Raw genomic sequence first — 16,566 nt, 5'->3', positions numbered from 1 at the left:
GTTCTGAGTAGTTTTTCATGGAGAACTTCTGGGAGAACCTGTAATCAGTTGACCTTATTCCTTTAGGGGTTAGAACAACACTTTTAGGGACTTAGGAGCCCTTGGTTTATGGACATTTCATGCTTGGGTTTGTAGTGCCCAAAAATGTCTATAACAGTTGCCCCCTAAAGCATGAGGTCGTTAATCTTTTGATGTCGAGTGAAATGCTTTATTATGAGGATCTGAAGTTCTTTCAAGCTGGGAGGAGACCTGTAATAAGATACAATACAATACATTATCTTCATAATATTTTCATGATATAGCTGAGGCGGGCATTCCCATGCTCAACTTTATAAATTCATTTTCATGTACGTAGGACAGACAATCGTCTGAGTGTAGACTGATGATTCTGGTAGAGCCATCATCCCTTTGATTGGATGATTATCTGTGTACATTTGATGTCTTTATTTCCCTGAATATATATCGCAGCCCAGATGGATGAAACTAGATCCAGGGTCTTCAATCTCGTCCAATCTTCACTCGAAGTATAAGTCTATCCATGTGAGAGATGTTCTGGAGTCGAACATGGAAAGACATCGCCTGATTACCAGCCAATGATGTAAGCTATTAACAGGTGCGAGAGGAATCACCGATAATGATAATGACCCTCAAGGTACTGCAGTACAATTCACGTGGTGTGAATAAAGGACTTGGCGTCGAACACCACGCAAAATCTTTCGGTCGAAGTCCATTGATGTAAACCTATCGCCGGAAGTGAGAAACTTGCCATTGAGGCATGCAAGCTTCAAAGTACTGAACGGGGTGTTCCTAGATTGACTTCTTGGATAATGAGCTGATGTCGACAAGAAGTGATCCATCACAGGAGGGCCTTAATGAATCCCACATCAATGACACGGAACGAAGCAAATGATTTTAATGGAGGTGAAAACGATCTGATGACATACGGTTCAGGGTGGCGGTCATGAAAGAATGGAGTATGAATGTATTGTAGCGGGTGAGACATAGGTGAATTCTCTAAATGACTTCTCTTGAACATATCGGTGACACTGACATGATGGATTGGTAGCATTACCCCAAATGTGGATGGTTGGATGGGACCATGGCGATGTGACCGGTGAATGAAACAACCCAACCCGACTTGGATGTGGAGTGAAAGTGTCATGTTCAAGAGCAACTTGCTACCAACAAAGTTTCTTCAAGTTTTCTTCCCAATTTTCCCCAGTCATTTCTGACCAGTACCTCTTTATTTTTGTCAAGATTGAGGAGGATAACATATGCATGTTCTATAATTTTCCCTTCGGACAAACCCATCGCTATGTTTTAACGAGCCTAGCGATAGTGAAACTCGTTCTTGTCTGCTATGGACAAGTTTGTCGCTATTAAGTTTTAACGAGTTTAACGACAAAGATAACTCGGTCCTTTTCAATTTTAGAGAGTCTGAAAAGGAACGTAAAGGAAACTCCAAAATTCCTTTTTCGTCATCTAATCCCTTAAGTCCAAAAAAGTATAAAACAATACAGAAGGGATGAATTTTCGATACTTTTAACGAGCCAAACAAAACAAGCGCTCGATCTTTTTGTGTAATAATCCCTCAGGTCTAAAAAGATTAAAATTTAGAGGAGGGATAGCACTTCCAGTCCCTTTAACGAGCTGGAGAGGCCAATAGCTCGGCAATCTTTTCATATTTTACGAGTCAGTTGAAAAGAGTGTAAAGGAGACTCGTCTTTTAGTGATAAAATTGGGTAGCAGCTGATTCTAGGTAAGGTTTGGAATGTTCCAATCACAGCAGTGTTACAAGGATGGCTAGTGAGATCACTCTTCGCAGTTGTTCCTCAAAAAGGGGTAAACAATCAAATGGAGGTGAATGATCGACCAATACAGAGTGGAGGTGATGATGAGAACACGACCAAGGCTTTTAAAGGTTGAAGTACTACATTCACGGTGGTTATTTATCGGGAAATAGTTCATTTTTTAATGAGCTTAAACGTGGGGGGAAACATTTGCTCATGGCTTATGTTTATTTTTTAGCGAGCTTGAACTATGCACTAAAACTGCTCGATGTGGGTTTATTTTTTAACGAGCTTGAACCTTGCGGTAACACTGCTCGATTAATCCAGTCGTGTAATAGGAATGTCTCATTTAAAACAGAAATTTTTAGAGTTTTGCCCCACATCCTTTCTTTATGCAAGTTAGGAAAGGTTTGCATTCCCCCAGGTATAAAACAGAGTTTCAAGGTCACCCTTCAAATCACCAAAAAAACATTTGTTTTATCAGGAAAGGTATACCTCTTTCAGGTTACCAAAGATTGTTCTATTCACAGCGCAAACAAAACACTTCCTCGGCAATGTCTACCAAAATAGACAAAGGAAACTGGAGGAGACTACTCCACTCACATAACTTTGACGAGAGAATATTGTTCCAGTCTAACCCCCTCTTCCAATCACGGACAGGAGTACAGTCTAGTCATATATCTCTCGTGGAAACCTACCCTATACCTGAAGTTTTCCTACCGAAGTAGACCAGGGTGCATGCCCCCTTGGTTTCAGTCATGTCTCCTGAATCACTCGCGCTCATCAGGTGGATGGACTGGAGATTGATGAGACATTCCTTGTGTGAAGAGACCATTCGGGGATGGTATATGACTATTTTCTATGCGTGATCCGGGAAATGAAAGCTGGTCTACGAGCTTGACCACTCTTCCTTCGTGCGGAAAACACATTACTCTAAAGAGTGATGAGGTAATGGCTCCCATGCAATAAATATAGTCTCGTCCAAGGAGTAGATTATAATCCAGGGTTCCTTGAACTACCATTACATTCATGTGAACGGTTTTCCCTCTCAGTGTTATGGGCACATTGGGAAGGATCCCTAACGGTCAACAGGTTCCTTTGTCAAAGCCTGTTAGATTTCTCATCTCAGGAAAAAGCGATGGCGAACCAAGCGCTTTCCAAACAGTCGAGGAAAGGATACTCACAGAAGCCCCTTCATCTATGATGGTACCAGCCATAACCATTCTATATACTTGAGCAATAATTCGGAATGGTACACTAGCTGGTAAACGGGGTCTGCCTAGTTGATTCCAGTCGAAGGAGACAACTAGGTTGCTTGGAGGTGGGGCCGAATAGACGGCCGAGTACGACTCTGATGAACTTCCTTCCTATGGTAAAGGAACGGGTAAATTTCCCCCATGTTCATCGAAGTCTGTGCTTACGAAAATAATTTGGACGGTGTCATCCTTATTCTCTTATGTGACTGTATCATCTGAAGATGGAACCTCTGAAGGCAAGACCGGGTCAACTGCCACCTCGACCTTTTGACTTTCGTCTGGTATGGGTTCAGATGGTTTGTCTTCAATGATAGACACTTCGGCCGACCACCTGGGCGGGTCAGCCGGCTTTTCAACTAGTGACGGACTCGACAAGAGTTTTTTATATCCAGGACGAAGTCGTAACAGTGAAACTGGACGATCGCCCAAACCTCTTTTAGCCTCGTCTAAGAAGGGACAACGGTGGACGGCATGGTCGCCTTCGCACAGTTTACAAGCAAATCTATATTTTCCTTTTTGTCCTGGGGCTTCACTTTCACTAGTCGACGGTGTGTTTTCAACATGATCATCAGAGGTTGACGACACCATGTTGTGCAAATGAGGAGACTAGTCCCTTAAGATCCGAGGGATGGAGGGACAATATCGATGATAGTGGTATCCTTTGCAAATGACACATGGCAATTTAGGCCTGGTCGGTGCAGTGTGTGGATTTTTGCTAGACGACGCTTGGTTGCCCCCTTTCGCTTTTGGCTCCTTCTTCTTCTTTTCTTTCTTCTTCTTTTCCTTCTTCTCAGGTACTTGATTTTTGGCTTTACCAACCCCATCAAGCGAAGAAGAAGGAGGAGAGGAAGAATTGGAGGAAGTAGAAGGTTGGTGGGTAACTCTGGATTCGTCTAGTTGTTGACTCGACTATTCAGGATTTGCAGTGTTCTGAACGACAAAGGTTGAGAAGAGCCATGTGGGCAAGCCTATTGTCAATCCTGGAAGCGACAATGTGGCCATATGGGGTGCACCAACATCTCCCCAAGAGGAGAAAGGACTAGGATTTCCTCCAAGGGGAATTCCTTGGTTGGTGGATTCCATTTTCTTGACCTAAGATCAACGTAGGGAAAGGTGATGATTATTCCGTTTAAAATAAATTTTAGACGCTTTGACACAACTTGTTTTTTCAATTTTTAAGAGTCGAGAAAAAACAAAAGATGACTCTAGTCGCCTTCGATTTTTAATGATCCTGAAGTCACAAGTGCTCAGATGGACCTTTTCCGTTAAGGAGTCTGAAAAGGAATGAAAGAGACTGCTCTGGAAATCTAGGTAGAGGGATTACCAAACCAATCACAAAACTGTAGAATACTTTTTACGGTACGATAGTCAATCTTCCCGAATGCTGTGTTCAGTGCATTGCGATCGATAGGGTGGCAGACACGGCTTCCTATGGATAAAGGATTAAGCCTATTGTGGTCTCCCAAAATATACTCGACGGTACGTGGGAGCACAAGTTCGTACTGGCACTTATCGTCTCAAAGTGGAGGAATCACCCAACCATCAGTGAGAACAACAGTTACCAGGCTTTACGATGTCGGAATACGTCTCTAACCTAGACTTCTAAATGTTGTGCGTTAGGTTCCAAAGCGTTGTTAGATTCATTGAATTTATTTTATAGTTGATCTTGTTTATGAAGTTTGCCTTTCAGGTTCACCGTGAGATGTAGATGTGTAATTCCTAAAATGCAATCTAAGATGATAAGCAAACTTTTATCTTCTTTGTGCAATGAAAATCCTAGCTACTAAGGAAAGAGAGACAATATTATTTCACAAAGAGAAAAGAGCACACTCTAAATGCACTTTCCTAAATCAAACCAATCAAACAGTCTAAATGCAAATGCACATGCATGTATTTGTTTTCGACTTTCTTAGTATGTAAATGGTAAAAAGAAAGTTGATGCACAAATCTGAATTACTTTTCAAGCGACAGTTATCAACAAGTTTCTTTTCGAAATCAAAAATGGAGGCTATCACAACACCTTATGATTTGGAAATGAATACTTGTTTTCGACACTAGAAAATTTACAAATTCAGACCAAATACAATAGTAACAGGATAATCGACTATCTACAGCAATCAAACTCTTTCCTATGCCTAAAAACGACACTTGTGACGCTTTCAAATCAAAGGACGACAGTACGATTACGTTACTTTTGCAAAGGAGAACTAAAAATGACCCAACAAGCACACAAAAACATTCACAGTTCTTTTGTACAAAGGAGGCGGAATAACAGCAAAGAAAAGGGGTCTCAAACAGAGATATACTGATCACAGGCAGCAAAATTCATGAATAGAACTAGAAAGAATGAACTACATAAACCAAAACTGAACAATGCCTAGTCTAACCAGCGCACCTGTAACACAGGGAATTTGAAATGCAGCGCACCTACTACACTCGGGAAGTGTGCTAAATTTCATATTCACAGAACAGCACCTGCGTTGGGCCAGAGACGAGACTTTGCTTAGGTTCCGGGTCACAATTTGCAGTTCAGTTCATGGGTTTTGGCTGAGCAAATGGTAATCAGTAATGCAACAATCAGGGGTAGATCTACGGAGGATCTAAGAGCTATCACAAAGGGCAATCAAAGAGTTTGTAAATCAGTTGTTTAATTTATAAACAAATCCTGGAGATTGACTGAAGCGGCATTTATCTACTTTGCATTTGCATATCAAATGCAGTTTGAAAGCTACTTAGCTCGACTTCAGGCTCCGTCTGTAAGTTTATAAAATAGACAACAAGGAAGATAAACAAACAAACTACTTCGTCCCCAGCGGAGTCGCCATTTTGTTACAGGGAAAAGTGTCTACACAGAACTGCTTATCCCACTAAGGTGTGATAGCTACCTTAGAAACAAACAAAGTAAAGCTACTTTCGATTTTCCTTTATGAAGTATAGATGAGAGAAGAACAAAGAAGAGCAACCTCTATCTTGCGCTAATCTCCTTGTTCGATTCCTCTCTCTCTTGATAGTCTTTCGCTACTTGTTCCCTTTCATGCCCAGCTTCATAGAGTACTTGTAAGATCACAGTAGCATGGCACTATACAAGAACATGGATCTATAATCATAAACAATCTAGGATCAGATGTAAATTGACCATACAAATGCAACAAACATAAATGACACAAGAGTATGGAGGAAAACTTGAATAGCTTTTATTGATAAACAAGAAAGAGCCAAGGGAGTTACAACCAGTTGTTCTGACCCAGCATCATCCTCTCAGCAAGGAAGCCCCTCTTCACCTCATACAAAGCTTAGATCACCCAACAATCTGATGTTTTCTCAAGAAACCAACAGCAATTCCTTACAATATGCAAAATTCCAGCCTCTGGATCTCTGGGATGAGGGATCCATATATAGATATCTGTAAGGTAGATGAGTCAGCTTGTGATTTGATTAGTGTCTTCCCTCTGATAGTTCTTTCTTCCACTTGGAGATTGATGATCTCTTACTCATCCTTGTTCGAATTCAGAGAGGCAAGTGTCACAGGAGAAGTTTCTGGAAGTTTCCATGCCTCTCCACCTCGCGGAATGACACTGCCATTTGTCACTTCTCGCCCATCGCACCCCATAGAAGGGATTTTTCAAATGCAATGCACCCACACAGTGTGTTTAGGTGAGATGCAACGCACTTTGCCTATGGAGCAGCTGAAATGATCCTGTTTTGACCAGTTCTGAGCAGTTTTTCATGGATAACTTCTAGGAGAAGCTGTAATTAGTTGACCTTGTTCCTTTAGGGGTTAAAACAACACTTTTAGGGACTTAGGAGCCCTTGGTTTATGGACATTTCATGCTTGGGTTTGTAGTGCCCAAAAATGTCTATAACAGTATGAGGCTCTGATATTGGGCCTTAACGCAGCTAAGGATAGAGGAATCAGAAACATAAATGTGTTTGGAGATGCTAATATTATCATTCAGCAAGTGAACAAAACATTTTAGGCAAAGCACCCAAGGCTGAAAGCATATAGAGATGAGGTATGGAGACTCAAAGATTCTTTTGATAATTTTTGTATCTCATATATCCCTAGAGTCAGAAATCAGCTTATTTATTCCCTTGCTGTATCTGCTAGCATGTTTATTCCTCCCATGCCTCCTAGACTAGTTTATGAAGTTCAGATGAAATATAGACCATCCTTGCCTGATAATGTCCAGCATTGGAAAGTTAATAGGTTTCTTCAAGTCATTGATGAATTCTCTGAAATGAAAATTGAACAAGAAAATGAAGCTTTAGAAGGAAATCCCCAATCCCAACTTGGAAACAAAATTCGCAAAAATAGCATTGTCCAACTGCCCAGCAATCATATACCTAAAGGCCTAGTCCCTTGTGAAAAATTGTTTGACCAGAATGATGTGCCTTATAAGGATTCCCAAAAAGAAGACCAATCTGCAGTCCATAAGCATAATATAGGGAGTCTAGAACATCCAAGATATGTAAATCTTTCCACCCATTTGTCTACTGTCCAAAGTTCTGAGTATTGCAATTTAATGAAACAATTTGCTGATGTTTTTGCCTGGGAATATAGTGACCTGAAAACATATGAAAAAAAGATCATCCAGCATAAAATTCCCTTAGAGAAAGACACCATATCTTTCAAGCATAAACTGAGACCAATAAATCCCTTGCTCCTCCCTCTGATTCAAAAAGAAATCAAGAAGTTGTTGGCTGCCAAAATCATAGTCCCTCTCATATATTCAAAATGGGTAGCCAACCTGGTGGTGGTAAGGAAGAAAAGTGCAGAAATCAGGCTCTGCATTGATTTTAGAAACTTAAACAAATGCTCTAAGAAAGACAATTATCCTCTACCCAAGATGAAGCATTTTTTGCAGAAGGTCTCAGGAGCCAAAGTGACGTCTTTCCTAGATGGATTTTCAAGGTATACCCAGGTTGCTGTACATCCAAATGATCAAGAGAAGACTGCATTCACCACTCCTTGAGGCACTTTTATGTATTCCAATATGCCTTTTGGGTTGATGAATGTTGGAGCCACCTTTCAGAGAGCTATGGATATAGCATTTGTAGGAGAGAAGGATAAATTTGTCCTTGTCTACCTTGATGATATAACAATGTCCTCCAGTAGCCATTAAGACCATTTGTAGCATTTGAAGAAAGTGTTCCTGAAGTGCAGGAGGTTTGGGATTTCAGTCAATCCTAAAAAGTCACAGTTTGCTTTAAAAGAAGGCAAGTTGTTAGAACATGTTGTTTCTCCTGCAGGTGTCAAAATTGACCTAGAAAGAGTAAGAACAATACAGACTTTGTCTGTCCCAAGATCGAAAAAGGATATCAAGTCCTTTCTGGGCAAGATAAATTTTGTAAGGAGGTTTATCCCAAATTTTGTAGAACTTGTAAAACACATTACCTCCATGTTGAAAAAGGGGTCAGAAATCAAATGGACTGATGCAGCAAGATAATCTTTTGAATCCATGAAAAGGGCTATTATGGAAGCTCCTAATTTAATCAGCCCAGATTATAGCAAGGAATTACATATATTTTCATTTGCCTCTGATGACACCCTTGCAGTAGTTTTAATGCAAGAAGATGAGGAAGGCTCAGAGCATCCAGTGGCATTTTTCAGGGAAACCTTAAGGGATGTTGAGCTGAGGTATGATATCATTGAAAAATAGGCATATGCTCTTATAAAATCTTTGAATGCTTTTAGAATTTACATTCTGCACTCCAAGGTAATTGCATATCTACCCTTTGCTCCAATAAAGGATGTCTTAACACAGCCTAATGCTGATGGAAGAAGGGCTAAATGGATTTCAAAGCTTATTGAATTTAACATAGCACTGAAGCCCACCAAGCTTGTCAGAGGTCAGGGCCTTTCTAGGCTAATGGCTGAGGAAAATTGCAAAATATTGGACATTAATTTGATAAGCATAAATTCAGAAGATACTCAGGGAGCAAAAGAAACAGCTGAACTAGGGCGAAATCAGTCATTGGCAGAAAATATAGTTTCTTGTGAATGGTACTCTGCAATAGCTCAATTCTTAGTGAAGCTAGAAGTTCCTCCGGGCCTTAGTTCAAGCCAAGCCAAAACTATTAAGCTCAGGGTAGCTAGATATTGCATTCACGAAAATCTTCTTTACTGGAGGGACCCCTCAAGAATTCTCTTGAGGTGTTTGGACAAAGAACAATCCATGGAAGTGATGCAGCAATTTCATTCCAGCATATGTGGAGGACATCATTATTGGAAAACTACGGCCCACAAAATCCTTAGAGCTAGTTACTATTGGCCCACCTTATTTTCTGATATATTTTCATTTGTTAAATCTTGTGACAGGTGCCAAAGGTTTGAAGGGAAGTAGCACTTGAAGTCCCTGCCCTTAAAACCCATACATGCTAGTGGCCCTTTTCAGCAATGGGGCTTGGATTTCATTGGAGAAATCAATCCACATTCCAGTGGCCAACACAGATGGATATTAGTAGCCACAGATTACTTCACTAAATGGATTAAGGCCATCCCTACCAGAAAGGTTGATCATCACGTGGTCATGAAGTTCTTAAATGAAAATATTTTCACTACGTTTGGTTGTCCACATAAACTGGTTATAGACAATGCAACAACATTTAGGGCAAAAGAATTGGTGGACATGTGCAACTCAATGGGCATTAAGTTGGTTCATTCCACCTCATACTACCCTCAAGGAAATGGTCTAGCAGAATCTTCTAACAAAAGCCTGATAAGAATAATTAAAAAGTTGTTGGAAGACAACAAAAACAATTGGGATTCTAAGCTCAAGTATGCACTATGGGCTAATAGAGTAACCACCAAAAAATCCATAGGGAATTCCCCATTCAAGCTGGTATATGGCACTGAGGTTGTATTCCCAATACAGTTTATCCTCCCTATGGAAAAGTTCTTGAAAGAAGAGTAGAATGAGGAAGAAAACATGGTAAAAAGGATCATTGATTTAGCAAAGGTACATCAAATCAGGGAACAGCTGGTTGAGAAGTCTGCAACACATCAAAATAAGATCAAGAAAGCTTTTGACAGGAGGACAAAAATAGATAATTTTCAGGTTGGAGACTTGGTTCTTAAGTGGGATGCACTGAAAGAAAAGAAAGGCAATCATGGGAAGTTTGATGCTCTATGGACTGGACATTTTATCATTTCACAGATCCAGGGGAACAATACTTTCATGCTGCAAAGTATGGGAAGAGAAACAGTTTTTGATGGCCCAGTCAATGGGCGGTTTTTGAAAGTTTATGTTAATTAAGGCCTTCAAACTTAAATTTGTAAATATGTTATTTTATCAGTTTTAGCATAAACTCAGTTAGACTCCATGCCCAATGGAACACTACGGAATCTTGCTGATATGGTTTTTGTAGGAAAGGCATTGGTCTGCAGTTCTTGAGACCTCACAGGGAAGATCTCATCCCCAGAAGGAGCCAGTGTTAGCTCTGCTACATATTTTGATAAGTTGAGGATCAAATACAAGCTTGGCCATATTGTTCATGCTCAAAAGAGAGCTCGCAACAATCATCTTCTTTCTTCTCCTTCACTCTGCTTACCCTCTCTTAACCCCGCTATCTCTATTTTTCTCCAAAACTCAGCACAAACCCTTGTCTCTTCAAGCCCCGAGCGTAAAGCTAAAGCCCCCATAACACCGCATCCACATGACCTCGTGCTTCCATAACCCATCATCGCCTTTTAACCTTAGTCGTTGATCTCCGCTACCACTTACTTCTCGTCCTTCGTCGCGCCTGACGAGAATCTGCGTGACCAAATCCCCACCATCCGATCATCCCCACCAGGATCAGATGGTGATCGCTTCCCCCGTGCCTGCAAAGTGACGGCACGATAACACATGATAGAAAGTATTTTTATCCTTCCCCCGCCACCATGCATCATGCTCCGAGTGGTATCACACTCCATTGTACCTTTACCACCCAAAGATCAATGGTGGTGTGGGCAAATACCACTTACCGCCCATCCTTCATCCCCGCCCATTAACTCCCACACATCTCCTCCATCTGATAGCCGTTGGATCTGTTCACCCGAGATCCAATGGCCCACACCCGCCCTGCTCCCATATCTCCCGATGCCCTCAGCCAAGCAAACCCCGCCATTTATCCCCTTAATCCTACGGCTAGTCTCACTACTCCATCCGACTCTTCCACCCACTGTGCATTCCACATACCTTAACCGTTCCATGCTCTTGAAAGGACAAAGGTGACCAATTTTCAGTACCAGGAGCATTTCCTCCTCAACAACCGCATTTAACAGATATTATGGTCGGGGAGGAGAAGGACGAAGCATGAACAGATAGCTACATTTAACAGTTATGGAGCTTCATCCTATACGACACTCCACCTGCCCGAGAGGAAAGCAGAGCACAAGAAAAAGATCAAATTCATCCACTATAGCAAGAAAGTGCACTCAGAAGCTCCATCAGGCAACTAAATGCGGTTGGTGATCAATTATGACACCTCCATACGTAAAATGGCCGAGTGCCTTTGTATTGAAACTCTACATATACCCAGAAATAAGATGTAATCAGGGTTGATGGTTGATGTCTGGATGTAAGGTTCAACTTCTGGAGAATGTGACTATTTTGATACTTTCAGCGTCTCATCTTTATTTTCAGCTAATACAAGCTTATTTTGTTGTTAATTGCTCACTTTTCATTCCCCTTTTGTTCTAATTTGTGCTTGATATGTTGTATTTCTGAGCTCTTGACATTTAGCATTAGAGGAGTTGTCATCCTACCTTTGTGTTAAAGTCTTGTATGTATCAGTGAATGAGTTGTTCAGGTTTCTTTTCACCTAATTCCAGAGAGCTTTCATCCTGTCTATGTGTTGGGGAATTAGATTTACAGACTTCTTTACTGGTTGCGGTCGGCCATCACATGGTCTTGTGCATCTGCTGGTGTGGTCAGTATTCTCCATATTCACCCAATCCTTAAATTGTGAGTAATTGGTGGTCTAAAGCCTTGTAGTCTGGGGGTGTTCATGCATCTCTGAAGTCAAGAAAAGTAGAAGTAGTTATCTGGATTGAACAAGCATCATCTCTTCCATTCATCCATTTGCAACAACCTAGGAGAGTTTCTTGGGGTGATAACAATGCCCGCGATTGTATGAATCCAATACAACCATCATGCTTGTATTGTACATTGTTTGATCATGAGATGGAGGATTGTCCCACACTGATAGTGAGATTACGCAATAAAGGAGCACTCCAACCTCCCCCAACTCAGAACCTACAAATAATGAGGTCTGAGCCACATGAGAAAGACCCTAATGTGAATATTGTGCTCAGAAGGGATATTACAACCGGGGATGACAAAGGTAAGCAGCCTGAAGAAAGTACTTGGGTTCGCAAGGCTCCAACAAAGGAACCAGAGTTTGATTTGGAGCATGCTAAGGAAACCTTCATGGATGCCAAGAGGAGCTTTGCTGATGCCTCCACTTCAGGAAGTAAAGACAGACTGGAGCCGGAAATGGACCCATCGATGCTCACCACATTCCTGGAAACATGCATGAAGTTGTTGCGTGACAGCAAGGCTGTAAAGAGGCTGCAGGAAATTATAAATAGATGCGCTGGGACCATGCAAGGAGAACCACACGTAGTCTGGAAACTCGAAAAGCACACAACGTGAACGAGAAGGGAGATGAGATTGACCACGGAGATTAGAGAATATGAGATGGACCAAGTGATTTTAGATCTAGGATAGGATGTGAAGGTCCTGCCGAAGCAGACATGGGAGCGCATGGGAAGGCATACACTGCAATGGTCTCCTATCCAACTGTGAATGGCAAACCAACAAAAGATCCTACCAATGGGGAGATTGTAAGGAATCACAGTAGATACCAAAGGAGAAGGTGCGCTAGTAGATTTTGATGTGATAGAGATTGTTGATGATAGAAATCCCCACACCGCGCTATTAGGAATAGATTGAGCCACTGACATGAATGGGGTGATCAATTTGAAGAAGTGCAAGATGATTTTTGAGAAAAAGTCTCTGTGCGTGGTTGTACCTTTAGACCTTGCAGAAGGATCGTGCTACATGGAGCCAGTGTGTGACTACAATAGTGATGATGACTTGGACTGAATCTACAATATAACTGCGTGAGATCAAGATTGGGTGAATCCGACCGTGGATGGACAAATCTTATGGGAGTGTGAAAGCTTCTGCACCTTGGATTTGGATGAAGAAATAGAACAATGGCAGAACCAGTTACATGAGGTAACCACACTGAACTGTAACATGATAACAAGATTGTTGCGTTGCGTATCAACAGAGGTAAGGGAGTTGTCTATGTATGATGGGTTAAGTGAGGTGGATGACTTCCTAAGCCAATTTGAAAGAGAAGTGCTAGAACAACAACGTTTCGAAGCTTTGAAATGGGTACTATGTGCTACGCCCATGAGGTGGTGGGGTACGCACCAAAGAAGTTTTAAGGACTGGTGTGATTACAGAAGGATCATGCACATGTGGTTTGGGAAGCCTCAAATATGATTAACAGAAAAGATGACCAGAAAAAACGGTATGCGCGCCCACCTGTCCAGATGGATATAGGAATATGGTATGATACATGCACGGATGCACACAGTCTTTGCGTTAGGAGACACGGTCAATAAGTGGGTGCAGGAAAGGCAATGGCATGAACAACCCCTCTGGTTGGAACCATGAAGTATGGAATGACCAAGTGCACAAAGGGTGCTCCATGCAAAATTCTTTAAAAAAGTATGCAAAGCACTGAACAAGGTCCACAATGCGAAGTGAGCTATCTGGGACCTATGCGTACCAGCAGTTCTGTGGGCTTATAGGACTGCGTGCAAGAACCTGACTGCGTAGTCACCGCCAAGGCTGGAGTATGAAGAAAATGTTGTAATCCCCATAGAGCATGAAAAACCTAGTCCACACATGGCAGCACCGGTAGATATGACGGTTCACGGACCCTTGGAAGAAGAAATCCAACAGGGAAATTTTAGGCTCCAAGAACTTGAGAAAGAAAGGGTGGGATTAAGGAAGAAAAGCGCTCTGGTAGAAGCGGAAGTCAAAAATCTGGAGGATGAGATAAAGGAATATTTTCTCGATAAGAAGACTTGGGTGATAACATAGGATGCACATGATCACACTAACAAGTTTGAGGACTATCGCTATGAATTAATCAGTCTGATGCCTTGGCTTGGACCGCACATTACTAAGCAAATCAACAAGGGTGGCACACTACAGATGATAAAGTGCGCGACGCCGCCAGCAACAATAAAAGGTGGGTATTTTCCAAGAAAAGTAACATATGACCAGATGACACCCTATACAAGTGGCGTGGCCACTTGACTAACCGTGGGAAGTACAGTCTTAGTGCTCCTGGCAATTGAAAGGAGGCACCAGACTATAAACTACTCTACCCGGAAGCTGCACAATGTTGGAACTGCGTGCGAAAGCAAAGAGTCACAAGGTCTGCGACTGCGCAAAGGGGGCTATGCTGCCACATGGGTTGGCTAGAAATTGACCATTGAAGTCATTATTCACGATGTGATACTCGACTTGAGACCAAATGGAGTGGGTGGCAGGAATTTAAGATGCGATTTATGGGAAACAGTTGGGAAAATTTGTCACCAAGGGAGCATTAATGAAGCGGATTTGGGGGGAACGGTCAAATTCAAATTCAAAAGGTGCTATAAATTACAAAGGGCTACCCAGCAAACAACACTTGGTCATTTACAAATTGAGCAGTTTTATAACCCACATAGCCTTAGTAGAGCCCTGTTTGACTTGTGCAGAATGTTCATTGAACCCATGAGTACGCAAGTGATTGATTTCTGGTCGGATACGATGGCAGCATCTGAGGAAGTTATGGATATCACAGAGATGACCGCCGAAGAGGCCGCACAGGCCCTGACTGTGGGAGATGCCCCTGAAGGTGTCGGGATTGTGGTAGAAATCTTGAAATCCCCATGCATGCCAAGACCAAAGAAAGACAAATAGGTGAAGGTTCCCATACATGTGTCCCCGCGAAACCCACCGCGCACTATGTTAAAGATGGAAAAGAAGGGGAAAGTCGTTGACATAGAAACTGATGAAGAGGAGGAAGTCTTGGAGGACCTTATCATTGAAGAAGACAAGGACAAAGGCATGGAGGAGGAAACTGAGTTTGTGCACCCTCCAACAAAGCTGCCTACCTATATCCCCCCACAGAAGGGGAAGGCTAAAGTGCCCAAGGATCTTGACGACAGCAAGAGCTCTCTCTAGACCCCGCTCCTCCCAAACAATATCATTTTTGAGGGCACACACCTGGGATGGGTGCTGTCACACGGAATAATTTGATCTTGCGGACAAGATAGACCTTCCTAGAATCTAAAGAAGACCTAATGACAAGCAAACCAACCAGACACTATCTTTCTCTAAATATGCTTTGATAAACAATAGCAAACAAGTGTTTTTATGGCCTACCTTAGGTCCAACACTAGCTTGTGGATGCCCTTGCTCCTTCGATCCAAATAAGCTCCTTTTCGCGAATCTGCAAACACAAATAAGGAAAGAAAATTAAATATCACCTGAAAATCCAATTGCATAAAACATATTTAACATGAAAGTCAAGGAGTCCATGAAACAAATAACATAAGATACTTGTTGAGAAAAATGAGTTTGATTGTATTAATTCAAAAGAAGAAGAACTTTACAACCTTTGCCTTGACGCTGTACAAGCTCCTCCCAGGGTCCAGCAAGAAGTCTCCTCTACTTTGACAAGTTTCACTCACTCCCCAATGAAGCCAAAAAGATGTGTGATCTCTCCTCTTAAGCTCAACTAGGAAGTCTTGATTTCACCAGCATTTACCCTCAAAAATGTTCAGCTTCTAACCTCCCCAGCAACCAGCCCAATGCCTGTATTTATAGTGCAATGGAGGGAGGTTACTAGGTCCTCCTTCAAAGGGATAAAGCCCTCCTTCAAAGGGATAGCTCCTCTCATGAAGGGATTAGCTCCTTCTCTTTTGGGATGCATGAACCACCTCAGAGTGAACAATCCACATCAAAAATCATTCTAGAAACCTCTAGAATTAACCCAAAGTGAGTTTTTTTAAGATAAAACTTGCGCCTTTTGACTTTCACAGGGGTCCGCACCTACACCGTTAGGGACAGAGCGGGCAGGTCCGCATTTTTTGTACACAGAAGGTGCGGGACCGCAGGTGACCATGAGAGAAAGTGTGGAACCAGAGTTACATTGATTTTTAATGTCTTTCTCTCATTTCCAAAGCTTGATTTGAAGAGCTGAGGTCTAAGACTTGCTTAGGAGGACAGTACAAGTAATGAGAGACCCATACTGACTGCAAATAATCATGGTGACGATATTTGTGTGTAACAGATTGCCCCCTAAAGTGCGAAGTCTGTAGTAGATGAGGATTTCTTATCATTTAGGAAGAGTGAAGTACTTTATCATTTCGAGGATCATATTGTGGAGAACTCGGTTGGAACTTGTAAAAACATTAAATGCAAGATATATATATATATATATATATATATATATATATATAT

This window comes from Pinus tabuliformis, chromosome 5_2, assembly GCF_031772625.1.
Source record: "Pinus tabuliformis cultivar Carrire ecotype Pingquan chromosome 5_2, CPIR1, whole genome shotgun sequence".
NCBI lineage: Eukaryota > Viridiplantae > Streptophyta > Pinopsida > Pinales > Pinaceae > Pinus > Pinus tabuliformis.
This window is presented reverse-complemented; position numbering follows the sequence as displayed.